The sequence below is a fragment of the Monodelphis domestica genome, chromosome 8 (genome assembly GCF_027887165.1).
Source record: "Monodelphis domestica isolate mMonDom1 chromosome 8, mMonDom1.pri, whole genome shotgun sequence".
NCBI classification, from domain to species: domain Eukaryota; kingdom Metazoa; phylum Chordata; class Mammalia; order Didelphimorphia; family Didelphidae; genus Monodelphis; species Monodelphis domestica.
The window spans coordinates 55,161,177-55,175,344 of NC_077234.1; the positions used below are offsets into that span (position 1 = coordinate 55,161,177).

Consider the following 14,168-nt stretch of genomic DNA (forward strand, 5'->3'; position numbering starts at 1 on the left):
AATTTATATATATTGCTGTTATATAGTATATATATAATATATATTGGGGTGTATGGGGTGCTCAGGGAGGAGTAGTATCTCTGGTATGGAGGGCTTGTCGTGCCCTCCTAGGGCAGCTCTCCAGCCTCTGACCCTCACCTGACACCCAGCTCTCACTTGTGGCTCCCAGTAGCTGCTAGCATGCGGCAGCGGCCACACCCCGGGCAACGGCTTCGACAGGCCGGCTAAACCTTGTGAGGGTAGCCATTGGGTCATCAACCCATGGTGAACTAAGGCTTTGCTCACCCAGCATGTGAAGACTGCTTCGGTGGAACAGACAGAAGAAACCAATAAGAAGGCAATAAGAAGGTTCAACGGCTGAGAGGATGATGCAGCAAAGCACTGTGGAGTGCTTAGGGCGTGATGGAGCACAAAAGACAACACGGCCATCCAATGCAGCTGAGGAAGTCTCCAGGTGTAACAATTTTTCGTGCCACTGGACCCAGATTTCCAACGCCAGAGAGTGGGACTGTCTCTGTGCATCGGCTTTTCCACTTAAATCTCCTTCACGCACAAATGTTTTTGTGCACAAAAATGCACAAAGACAATCATCATCCTTGGTTACCGAGAGACTACTATTATATATTGCTGTTATTCTATGTTATTTTCAGATATCGTATTTTTGCTATTGTATATATGTTCTGTTGTACTTTCTTTATTTGTACCATTCTAAACTTGAACCTGAGAAAATACCTTTATAAAAGTCCATAAACTAGTTAGACAAAACTTGTATTAGTAGCCTTTAGATAAGTTGATGTGATTATTATGTATTTTGAGAATTTTGGTACTTTCTTTGAATGTGCATTACCTGTTGTACTACTGTTTTATAAAGCTGTTACTTTGTAAAAAAATCATTTGCCCTCACACTGTACGTCATGGCTAAGTTAAAAAGGAAATGGATCTCATTTTTTTGCGTGAGAAACCTTTGTGTTCCACCTTTGCTTGACTGATACAGTGTGTCACTGATTGGAACAATATATTTTTGATTTTTAAAATATTATTATTATTGTTTTTCTTTTGCTTGTGCAATATAGAATTTAAGTTTTTTCTTTTTTTCTTTCTCCCATTTTTTTTGTACTTGAAGCACATGTCACCAGTATTAAAATATTTTTTGATTTTACACTAGCATAGGTTTAGAATGTCCATTAGCCCTAAATGTAAATGCATACCCATTTAAAAAAATAGACTTGAATACAGGTCTACAATCCCCACAATTCCTTGCTCCACTTCCCCAGAATGCTTTGTAATCTCACCTGGACCAAGATCGAGAAGGTATTTAATCTGATTGCAAAAGCTTTTGGGGCTCTTTTGGACTTCCGTTTTGGGGCAGACATGGCTCTTTCCATAATGTAGGTGAGGTCTTGTCTAGGCCTCTGGCCTAGGCATGTGTTTTTTCTTACTTGTATATTCTTAAATTCTCAACCTTTAATAAACCTCATAAAATATAATACTCCTTGCAGAGAGAAACTAATTTCTACCTGCCTCAGTCTCCCCTAAATTTTAATCTTTACACCCAATAGCTTTAGATTGTGGAAACTTGTCACTGGTTGTTTAAATATTATGGGGATTTGCTTGCTGAATATGTCTGATTCCAGGAAAAGAGATCACAAAGGAATATAGACTTAACCTGCATAGTGCCAAATGAGTACACAAGTCAAAGAGACAAAACAGTTCTGGTGGGATTAATGAGATTCTGCATCAATACAAGAGGACTTGAACCTTGTGTGAGACTCAAAGTTGCAGCTATTTGACATATGTTAGATGCAGGACTCCTCATACTATATTCCTTGTACCACACTTTTTATCAAGTACTTAATATTGGCTGTTCTGGCTCCCCTATCCCTTAGAGATAAGGAAAGATCAGACCAGGGAATGATATTTCCCATCTGGTTCAAAAAATCTAGTTCCTGCCTTTCATACTGTAGCAATTTATTGTAATACTGGCTGCTGAGCAAGTAAGTGCATGATTGTTATTATAATGTTATCTGACATTAATAACTTTTATTGGGTCCTGATTCAAGGACCTTTTATAATTTTATTTTTCCTTACTTAGGACTTTTACATATAAGACTTAGGTATTTTGTATTTATTCAGTAGTTACTTTTTTCTCTTTTATTTGGATTTTTGTAATGTCTTTGATATTTTTTAGCAAATGATTCATATAACTCATAACCTTGCCATGTATCCCTGTGTTATCTCTGTGTTTTTCAATATCCTCTTCAGGGGGAAATGTTTTATTATCCTATTTTGTAAACTTTAATTTCTTTTGAGAGTAAATTTTAGAATAAGAAACTTTCTACCTCCCAGAGTCCAGAAAAGTGAACTGCTTGCAGAAGGTGCTTTGAAGATGCCTGCAGAGACGATATGCTGCACCAAAAGATCTTGAGTGAATTTTTAAATGTGCTGAATTGAACCATGGGGGGTTGAATGCATTTCATTTTTAAAAAACATATACTTTTATACTAAAAGGGATTGCACCCAATTGTTTTTTGTTTGTTTGTGTGTACCAAAGCACCTAATATTGGTTTTATTTCATCTTCTCTTTTGTTTCCTTTTGTCCCCAGATAGTTCTAATTTCCCCTTGGAAACTGCTATATTGTATATATCTTTAGTTGAAGTTATAAGTTTGGTTGTTCACAGGACCCATCGTGGTGACTGGTCTCCCAACAAATCTCATGGGGGAATGTGTGTTTTGGGGATTTGTGCTCTGGGGACTTAATTTCCCAGAGTTCTTTGCTCCTCCCAGGGTTCCCTTTTCTTGTGTCCCTGTGTTATGTCCTGGTGTGGGCTGGTCTATAAATTTACTGATCCCACACTGGTCAGGACTTTTTTTGGGGTCTTTGCTAGGGCTCCAGCACAGGAGGTTGTTGAGGCTCTGACTATTTCCTCTGCTCACACCCCTTTCTCTCTTACATTTTCTTCAAGTAGGATATGGTCCCTACTTGCCTCAGTGTGGTCATAGTCTCATGTAAATTCCAAAAATCCAGAGGATCTGTGATCTTGTCAATTTAGGTATTCCTTTGCTTAGTGTAGATATCAACCATTTATCAATCTGTCTTGATCATGTGAGATTCTTATCCATGTCCCCTCATTAATTTTCTTAAACCTTTACTTCTGTCTTAGAATAAATATTGTATATTGGTTTCAAGGCAGAAGAGTGGTAAAGGCTAAGCAATGAGGGGTAAGTTAAAGACTGACATAGGATCACAAATCTAGGAAGTATCTGAGGTCAAATTTGAACCCAGGATCTCCTGTCTTTAGGCTTGGCGTTCAATCCACTGAGCCACTTAGGTGCCCCCTATCTCCCAACTCATAAATTTTCGCCAAGAAATCCAGTCATCAAAGCAGGGAAATTCCTCATATTTCTCTGACATTGCACAGATACATACAGAACAGGCAATTTATCCATCAGTTGTATATAGCTTTCACTATGAGAGACTCATATCTGACAGAAGGAGAGGGAGGTCATGCATTTCTCTGATGAAATCCTTAACACCATTTCTGGAAAATTCCTTCGATGCAATTATTGCAGTCTGCTTATGCTCACTATTCACTATTCCATTAAGAAGAAAAAAATAAATTCAGGCATATGAATGTGGATGTTAATTTTTTTATGAGCTAATCTCATGTTAATGAATGGATATATGAATCGTTATAACCTTGGTGAGCCTCAGCCCAAGGGAAATAAGTTTCTCTATTCATGTTCACATGGCCTTCCTAATGTTTTTCACAGATGACCAGTTCAAATGTGCCCTGAGGCATCATATTTCCTTGTTTTGGTTTGTACTAAATGTCCAAGTGATTGGACGCTTTTACTTGTAACCCAAGTAAGAATGGAATTTACATCTTCACAGATATAAAGGCTTATTAAATTCAATTTAATTTAACAAGATTTATTAACTGCTTATTATTGTTGTTCAGGCATATCTAATTCTTTGTGACCCTATTTGGGGTTTTCTTGGCAAAGATACTAGAGGTTTGCCATTTTCTTTTCCATCTCACCTTACAAATGGGGAAACGGAGGCAAACAGGGTTTAGTAACTTGCCCATAGTCTTATACCAAGTAAGTAAGTATCTGAAGCCAGATTTGAACTCAGGAATATTAATCTTCCTGACAATGGATCCCTCATTTTATTTACCAGGCCACTGCTATGCCCCTATTGAGTGCTTACTGTGTGTTAAGTACTGTGACAAGGGCAGGAGATTCAAAGTCAAAAATGAAACATTCTTTATTCTCATGAAGTTTATCTTCTCCTGGTCATGGTGGGGAGATAAAATATGTGTACAGATAGTACATAGGAAAAATAGAAAAACACAATAAGGAAATCAGGAAAGGCCTCTTAAAGGAGGTAACATCTAGGCAATTAGTCTTCTTGAGCTCCAAAGAGCTCAACAACATAGGTCATCCACCAGAAAGGAGGGGATATTGAGAAGAGGGTGAGATTGGGAGAGTGTCCTCACCAGGGGAGCACTTTCCAACTATTGGGAGAAAAACAGCATCCTTCCCACCTGGAATATATCCCAGCTGCTCTCACAAACAGCCCTTGAGATTACCCAAATAGCACTTTCTTCAATCTTTAGTCAGCAAAAGGAAGTCTTTTGTTTCTGCCTAAACTTATGATTCTGTCTGCTTCTTCTGCACTCCAACACTCCTATCAGCTCTGTTCTTCACTAGCCCAGCAATAAAAAGGCTGATTGTCTAGAAGTAAAGCAATGAAGAGGAAAGTGGATGGAGAAGGATGTCGACTCTGGTGAAGAAACTAAAGAAGAAAGGATCTTTAGGAGAGGGTTCTGGGCAACCTAGTCCAGTCCAGTAAATGTGTCGCCATACCTCGATCTCTCATGGGAGGCTGCAGATGTCCCACTGAAACGATATGCCTCATGTGATTTCCCACAGGGTGTGTTGCTGGCAGGATCTACCATCTCATAGATTAAAACCACTTTGGTAATGTAAATTCCCATTTGGTCCAAAGCAGAAAGAAGTGTATGTTGACCCATTTCACGACTGCCAACGTGAAACCCCAGTGCTTTCCCTGTGCTCATACTGAGACACAATGAGTTTAATCCCCAGCTCAGCTTTCTGACCAAGTTTTAGAATGCTTCCCTCTACAGTGAGCCCCCGATTCAACATCATACTACCTATACAGATATACCGAGTCTAGCCACATGTTCTTGCCATCTCCCTGAACTTTAAGCTACCCCCTTCTGCAAGAAGTTCTTCTGGGCCAAGAAGTCCACAGCAGTTCATAGTTGACACATTATCCCCACCTTATCATGCCGCAGAAACACCAGGTAGCCACAATGAATGTTCCTAATATGCCACAGTTGATAGCCATTTAGTGTAGACACTGCCTAATAGATACACTAGACTGATTTGTTAGGAAGATCCTCAGCGGTGATGTTGGGCTATATACTATGAACTCAACAACCTAATCTGGAAGACTCTTTGGGCTCCTTCTAAAAGTATACTCATAGATGGATTTACAGATCATTCAAATAACAGGAACCCGTTCTGTCCTAGACTTCCTTCTAAGGTAAATGGAAACTTAACAATAGAAAACACTAAGAGACATGTAGGAAAGGATGTTCACCTGTATTTTGCTGGGGGGGAAGTTTATACTAAATGTGTGCTAGCAGCATTTTGTCAGAGTCATACCTGAAAGTATCAGCATGGCTTCTACCCAGCCACGGTCTGTAAGATTCCCAGTGACTGTGGCCTCAAGATTTTCAACACTCAACTCTTTGTCCAGCTGCTGCAGTCAATAAATCATAGCTTTGAAGTAGTCTGTGAGTTGACTAAGATATGCACTATTAGAATGTGTTTTGTTAAGGGCTGGGAAGCCGAACAACATCACTGGATATCCTTAGTATCCCTTGCTGGACTGAAATACATCTCTCATGGACCATTGCATTACTGCACAGATGAGTTCACCATATAACCCAATTTCTTCAGTATCTTAACAGTGATCTCTAAAGCTACCCCTCTAATAGAATAGATGTTATTACAGGCAGTGACTTATAGCATTTCATATTTACTATTAACCAAAATCTCTAAATATATATATATATATATATATATATATATATATATATATATATATATATATATGTGTGTGTGTGTGTGTGTGCAAATACCAAAAAAGGACAAAGTTGAACTTTCAAAGGAGTAAGGAGGAAGTGAGCAAGGAGAATATTCCCCTTAAGAGATAGAGCATAGGCAGAGTCATGGGGGTGGAAAATGGTATATTCTATAAGCAAGATAACAAATATTTCATTGTAGATATGTGAGAAAGCAATATATAGTCAACATGGAAAGATAAGTTGCAACCATATTTTAAAGAGTTTAAAGAGCCAGAGAAGTCTCTATTTACCCTAAAAGCAATTGGAAAACATTGGAACTTCTCTTTATGTTATTTAGATATTTCTATAAACAAATCTATATATTTTCTTCCTATCATATGTCACTCCTGAGTGTCACTAGAAACAATAGGAAAAAAAACTCTCCAAAAACACCGTCAAGCAAAACAAATTGTTCACGTTGGCCTCATCCAAAAAAGGTATGTCTTACTCTATATATCTAGTCTATCACCTCTGTGTCAGAAAGTAGTCAGCATTCTAAATCATCTGGCTTCTGGAATTATGGTTATCCATTGTGCTGACCACAGTTCTAAGTCTTTCAATACTGTTCATGTTTATCATGGTGTTATTCTATATCCTACCTTCTCCTCTCTTTCCATTCTTATTTTAAAATAAAAAATCATTCCCAGACCCTTCATCTTCTTTGACTCTTCTTTCAATACTTACTGATCCTTATGTTCTTAGGAGAAATTTGTATCATCTCTTCCACCCACCTACTTACCACTCCCCATTAGAGTGTAAATATTTCAACATTATAAAGTGTCTTATGATTGCTTACTTGTATTTACTTTTTGTTAATGTTTCTCTTTATTCTCATGTTCAGACTTCAGTCTCAGTGTTGATCTTTTTTATCAGAAATACTTGGAAGTCCTTTATTTCATTTAATATCCATTTTCCGCTCTGGAGAATTACACTCAGTTTTGCTGAGTATATTATTCTTGGTTGCAAACCTGTATCTTTTGCCTTGGAATTTTGTTTCCCAGGTTCACTGTTCCCTTAAAGTGGAGCTACTAAATTTTCTGTGAAGCTGACTCTTAAAGTCTCAGTATTTGAATGCTTTATTTTCCCCTCGCTGGCAGAAAAGGGGAGAATTTGGAAGTTAAAAAAGATAATATAAGTTGCTATACTTAAAAGCAGTAAAGAAAAAAGCATCAATTTCTTTCATGTTTTGCTTCTATCTTCAATAAATATCTCAGAATAAATTTTCAAGTAACTCTACTCTCCAGCCATTTCCCCCCTATAATAAATTGGAAAGCAAAACAAAGATCTTGAATTCTGCCTCATTAAAAGACCTTAAATGCCACTATATCTGTACAATATTTTTGTAGTGGTGGTTTCAGATATGCTAACAATCTAGGTGCATCAAACTATGGAAGGAGGTAGAGTATGGCACCCGAAAAAAAAAAGATGGGAGATACTGATGACTAGCATCATAAAATATCTTTTTATGAGACCTGAAATAAGTTGAACTGGTTATATAAAACTCACTTTTGAAAAGCTAATAGGAGAAAATAAGCAGTAATAATAATCCCCAACATTTTATTGATAAGGGATTCCTCTAGATCTCAGAACACCAGAGCCATTACCAGGAATTTTTATACCTGGGCAAGCAACACGAACCGATTCTAAATTCAACTTTGTAATTAAGTATGTGATGATGAAAAAGGAGGAAGCAATGCAAATTCAATTCACTGAAGGTAAAATTAGTAATGATAATAGCTTATAGCTGCTAAATGAATGATATATTTTTGTACCCTGAGACAAAACTCCAGCTACCCCATTCTAGTTAAAGCTCTGATAGTTATTAACATAGAATTGTAGGCAACATTAAGAGTATAAGTCACTGAGAAGGGCCAGAGATACTAAGAATCAGCTGCTGTTGATGGCTATGGATGACTCTTCTATCCAGTTGGAATCCTAAGAAGCTAAAAGAGGGAGGTATGGTATTGGCAACTGGCTTAGATATTCCCTCATAGAAATCTAGTACTAATATGTACCACTCACTTGACATTTCTTGTATGCTCCCTTGTAATATTATTTGTTTAGTGATTAATATTTCTTGAATGAATTAATAAACATATTCTTCTCCCAATTAAACTGTTAACTCTCTGTTAACTCTAAGATTCTTAGATCTTTTGTTTGGAGAATTAGGACAATGTTGTATTTTTTTAGTGATGTCATAGAATAATGAGAGAAAAGCAAAAAGGAGTTTGAAAAGATTTACACACATTTATTTTGTGTTCAGAATTTGCTGTCCAGAATTGCAACTGGGTCACTTAGAATTTGTGCTTTGTGTTTAAATGGCTTTGAGGGAGTTAAATTCCAATCAATGACTCCTACTGAGCCACAAAATTATAATTGTGGGATCCAAAAGTCCAGCTCCTATCAAAGGATTGTGTGGTGGTTGAACTGCAGACAGCTGCATGTTTTCACTGTCACAAAATGCCAGCAAAATGTGCTTGATCTGCAGAATTCCCAGAGCTTTCCCAAGAAAATTGACCTTAAAAGACCATTAATTTCCTGGGGACACTAATTAACCTTGTGAACTGAGTCTTTATGTGGAGTTTTGTGGCCTTGTGGAACCTCGATAATGACTTTTGACCACACACTCCTTGAAGAAAAGAGAGTCAGTATAATATACCGCCCATACTGCCTCATTTTCTTACAGTAAAAATGTGCTGAGCAAATAACAAACAAGCAAATCTAAAACTTATTTTCTGGTGATCTTCATCTCCTTCACAAATACAGCTATGAAAAACAAAGCTGCTTCAAAAAATAATCAAAATTTTGGTTTTGTTTGGAGAAGAATGTGAATAAAGATGAATAGAGAATGCAATCATCAAGGAGGATGCTTGGGTATTTACTGGGCAACTCCTGGCAATCGTTTCTTAAAATAACTTTCAAGAGTTATTCCACCAAGGTTATTATTGTGTTGTTTACTCTTTGCCTGAATTACTTATATTCAGCCAGTCAGTATTTTGTTCTAAGGATGAACAGTCAAGAACTACTGAGGTAAAAGGAAATCAGGGATCCTAAGCTAGGTAAGAGACCAGACTGGAAATTCTTTGTGGAGTAGGAAAGGGTCTCATGTGACAATCTGAGGGATCCTGTTGAGCATTGCCTTGCTGGAGTTGTGAGTCAATTAAAAAAAACAAGCCAAAGGACCTAATAAACAGTCCCTAGACATGCAGCCCTAAAAGTCTAGAGCTAAAAGCACATTAACTTGTAACAATAAGAAGTGGCAGAATGAAGTTTATCTAGAAAATAATTAAGATGACTAAGGCAAGTATTTACTGTGGAGGCAGATAGTGAATAATCCATAGTAGAGTATCATCTTTGGGCTGGACCAACGGCAGTGGTGGCAGAGACTATGCTACTGAAAGCTTACTTGGAGCCTCTTCTGATGATAGTTGAGAAGGCAAGGAGGTGTCCTAGAAGCTGATCCAGAAGCAAATCAGAGCAGCATCCTCTCTTCAATTGCTTGCAAGCACAGGTTAGGAGTCATAGAGCTACTTCCACAACAATTCAAGACAATATTCTTTGACTGTGTTCAGAGCAATAATCCTCCTGATTTATTTCTATTTCAATACTGAATCAGGAATTTATGAAAAGATTTTTTTTTAAACCCTTACCTTTCATTTTGGAATCAATACTGTGTATTGGTTCCAAGGCAGAAGAGTGGTAAGGGCTAGGCAATGGGGGTCTAATGACTTGCCCAGGGTCACACAGCTGGGAAGTGTCTGAGGCCAGATTTGAACCTAGGACCTCCCATCTCTAGGCCTGGCTCTCAATCCACTGAGCTACCCAGCTACCCCCTATGAAAAGAATTTTTAAAAGAGGATAAAGAACATTTTTATTCCTTAGCTTCTTCTATTAGGGTTTATTAGTATGGTTTAATTATACGTCTTTAATTTTTTTTCTAGGGATATTGTTTGTTTTATAATTATAATATGCCCCTGTGAGGAAATACTGAGGCTGTTTCCCTTTCTTTATGTTGAACATAGCAGTTTTGGGCCTCTCAGTCAGAGACCACAATTACATTGTAAATTATACAGAATTCTCACCGATATCCTAGAATCTCTTTTTGTCTCTTGACAAATTTTCCATCATATCACTAGCTCCTATTCCTTCAATTAATAGGTATATAAAGATGACTCCCCAAACTACATGTGCAACCTTCATCTCTTTCTTGACATTAAGTACCACATCTCCAGTGCCTCACTTGACTTAATTAACTTGATGTCTTAAAGGCATCTCAAACTCAACATGTATAATATAAAATGTTTTATTCTTCCACATCTAGGGGTTTCTTAACCTTTTGAGTGTCAAGACCTCTTTGACAGTCTGGTGTAGCCTATTGACTCCTCAGAATAATGTTTTCAAATGCATGTAATAAACTCTATGGGATTACAAAGAAAATAAATTATATTAAAATATAGTTAACAAAATGTTGGGATTTTTTTTAAGCCATAGTCTTCAGGTTAAGAGTCCTTGCTGTCAACACACTTCTCCTAATGTTTTCTTTCTTTCTTTCTTTCCTTCCTCCCTCCCTCCCTCCCTCCCTCCCTTCCTTCCTTCCTTCTTTCTTTCTTTCTTTCTTTCTTTCTTTCTTTCTTTCTTTCTTTCTTTCTTTCTTTCTTTCTTTCTTTCTTTCTTTCTTTCTTTCTTTCCTTCCTTCCTTCCTTCCTTCCTTCCTTCCTTCCTTCCTTCCTTCCTTCCTTCCTTCCTTCCTTCCTTCCTTCCTTCCTTCTTTCTTTCTTTCTTTCTTTCTTTCTTTCTTTCTTTCTTTCTTTCTTTCTTTCTTTCTTTCTTTCTTTCTTTCTTTCTTTCTTTCTTTCTTTCTTTCTTTCTTTCTTTCTTTCTTTCTTTCTTTCTTTCTTTCTTTCTTTCTTTCTTTCTTTCTTTCTTTCTTTCTTTCTTTCTTTCCCCTTACCTTCTGCCTTGGAACCAATTGGTTCCAATGCAAAAGAGTGGTAAGTGCTAGGCAATGGGAGTTAAGTGACTTGCTCAGAGTCACATAACTAGGAAATATCTGAATCCAGATTTGAACCCATGACTTCCTGTGTCTAGGCCACCTAGCTGCCTAGCTCCCTATTCTTTTAATAGTAACACTGCCCGTCTCGCCATTCAGATCAATAAGCTTGGCTGCTTAATATGCTTAATAAATGCTTATTGGTTGATAGAAAAACATGAATAGTAGTTTATGCTTATCAGATATGGTCAGAGCATGAGCAATAATTTCTATGCCTTACTCAAAATTAAGCAGTATTAGTGATGTACTTTCCTCTTTGCCATCCGGCATATCTAATGAGTACCTCTCCTTCACAATAACATCCACTCCACCAGTACTAAATTGTTAAAACTCAGGTACTACCTTTGCCCCAAAGTTCTGTAAAATGTCAGGTTTTTCTGGGGCTCTACATAACTTCAGACACTTTTTGTAACAAATGATTGAAGTATTAACTTCTCAAAACCATTACTGGACCAGTTCTTCCTCAGGCCAACCACAGAGTGATGATACATTAACTGGTTCATTTTTTATTTTGAGTTGCTGAAAGGCAATATATAGCCATAGAAACATGGGGATGAGATCAGATACCTTGAAGTTATGATTGTATGAAGCGATTTTCTTGTTCAGCACCAACAGTTTCATTCTCTCTCTAGTAGCCTGTCCTTACAATTCTCAAGTAGTGATTTTAAAGGTTTGGGGGGAATTATTTTTCATGAAGCTACTTTTTTTCCTTTTCTACCTCAAACAAGCTTTTTACTCTCTACCCTACAAAGACATTTTATCAAAAAGATTTAAATGAAGGTAACTTTTTTTTTCAAATTGCCAAGTCTCAAAGTCTGGTAATCAATGTCTTAGGCAGATTTTTCATAACAACTCATACTTATATAGCATTATAAGGTTTACAAAGTGTTTTTCATGTTATTTCATTTTATCCATACAAGATCCCCATTATTCTATTTTTGTATTATTGTATTTCCATTTTTCCAGGTGAGAAAACTGAGGCATACTGGGGTCAAGTGATTTTCCCAGGCTCACGTAGCTAATAAATAAATATCTAAGGCAGGATTTGAATTCAGTTTCTTGATCCCAAGTTCTTTACTCTATCCATTATACCACCAAATTATCTATAAAGATAATTGAGCTTTTTATATTCACTAAAATTTTTATGAGCACCATTTTCATAATTATTTCATCTTCTACAACTGTTTGAAACCACAATAGATTTTCTGTTCTCTCTTTCAGACTAGAACAGGGCAACCTGGACTTCATCATCAGTCCTTTGGAATTATGGTTGGTCAGTGCATTGATCAGAGTTCCCGAGACATTCAAAACTGTTCCTTTTTATTATATATATATATTACAATAACATGAATTCTTTTGTAAGATTTATAATATAATTCATAACAATTATTTTATAATATAATGATTATAATAATATAACATTGTTATATTGGACATTATTCTCCTGGTTCTGCTCACTTCATTATGTATCAGGCCCTGTTGTTCAGTAGTTTCAGTCATGACCAACTTTCCTGACACTATTTGGGGTTTTCTTGGCAAAGATACTGGAGTAATTTGCCAGTCCAGCTCATTTTACAGATGAGGAAATTAAGACAAACATCATTAAGTGACTTGTCCAGGTTCACATAGCAAGGAAGTGTCTGAGACCAGATTTGAATTCAGGAAGATGAATCTCCCTTATTCCAGGTCTGGAATCTATTCATTGTGACTGTAGCTTCATTAAAAAATTTTTTTTAAATTAAACTCTCCTCCCACCTCTTCCCCTTCTTCCATCCCTTTAGAACCTGGCTGCCTTTTAAAGCAACCTGTGAATCTATGGACGAACTTTGCTCATCTAGTCTTACACAATAGAGTTAGAAATACTAAATGATTTTACTTTGGCCAATGGCTACCTAAACTACTCTGACTTGTTCTTGATTTTATTTTTATCTTCTGCTCATCTTTCACAGCTTATATATAGTCAGAGCTATTTTTATGAACATGATGAATTAAAAATGTTTCTAAATATATCAATTTCTCTACAGAAACAAGAATGTAGATTCTAGCAATAAAAATGATAGCAAACATTTAACAAAAAACAAATCTTTGGCGGGGGGCACCAACTCACCATTTACAAGTCATTGGTTCACTTTTGCTATAAAGTTTCACAAGAAAATGACAGGAACATCTTTTAGTTATACTTACAGGAAATGATTTATTTTAAAATTAGTTACCATTTATTACTAAAATAGCTCTATCAAAGCATTTAGGTTTCAGGCTACAATTTTTCTTTCTAAGTTTGTTCATTCATTTATTAAGTGCCTACTATGTAAAAAGCACTGTGCTTAGTGCTGAGGGTTCTAGATTGCAGCTCTTCCCCACCTTCTTACTGGACCAGGATTCTGCCCACTTCACCCACCAAAGCTCCCTCTCAACTTTAAGCCTGCAGGCTTCAGGACACTGGAGAAGAGATAGGGCCTATTGGTCTAGGAAAGTCCCACTACTAAATTAGAGGGAGTTTCTCTCTACTAATTAGACCCTTTTATTGTTGTTCAGTTGTTTTTCAGTCCTGTGTCTCTGCATGACCCTATTTGGGGTTCTCTTGGCAAAGACACTAGAGTATTTAAAAGGACATGTTCCTAGTTTCAGGCCTCTGATAAAATGCAAATACATCTGGGAGAGTCTCCACATTAGAACATGAATCTTGTTTGTTTGTTTTAAGCTTTCTTTGTATCCCCAGTGCTTAGGAGATTTCCTGGTACATAGTGAGTGCTTAAAAAATGATTGTTGAATTACTGATTGATAAGTTGACAATATGTTTTCCTAAATGCATTTTAGACAGGTGAAGAAAAGAAGGATACAGTAGTTGGATGTGGAGAGGGGGTGGGAGAAGTCATGCAGGAAAAGGATATAGAAAGAAAAAGCCAAAAGACATATTCAGTGTAGACTTGATCTTTGAAATTTCGCATAGGGTCTCTTC

At 36.8% G+C, this 14,168-nt stretch overlaps 1 pseudogene; it reads left to right on the forward strand.

Annotated features, from left to right (window-relative positions):
- The first annotated feature begins 4,694 nt into the window (after positions 1-4,694).
- LOC100618153 (mothers against decapentaplegic homolog 9-like) lies at positions 4,695-6,000 on the forward strand (annotated as a pseudogene).
- Positions 6,001-14,168: the final 8,168 nt, after the last annotated feature.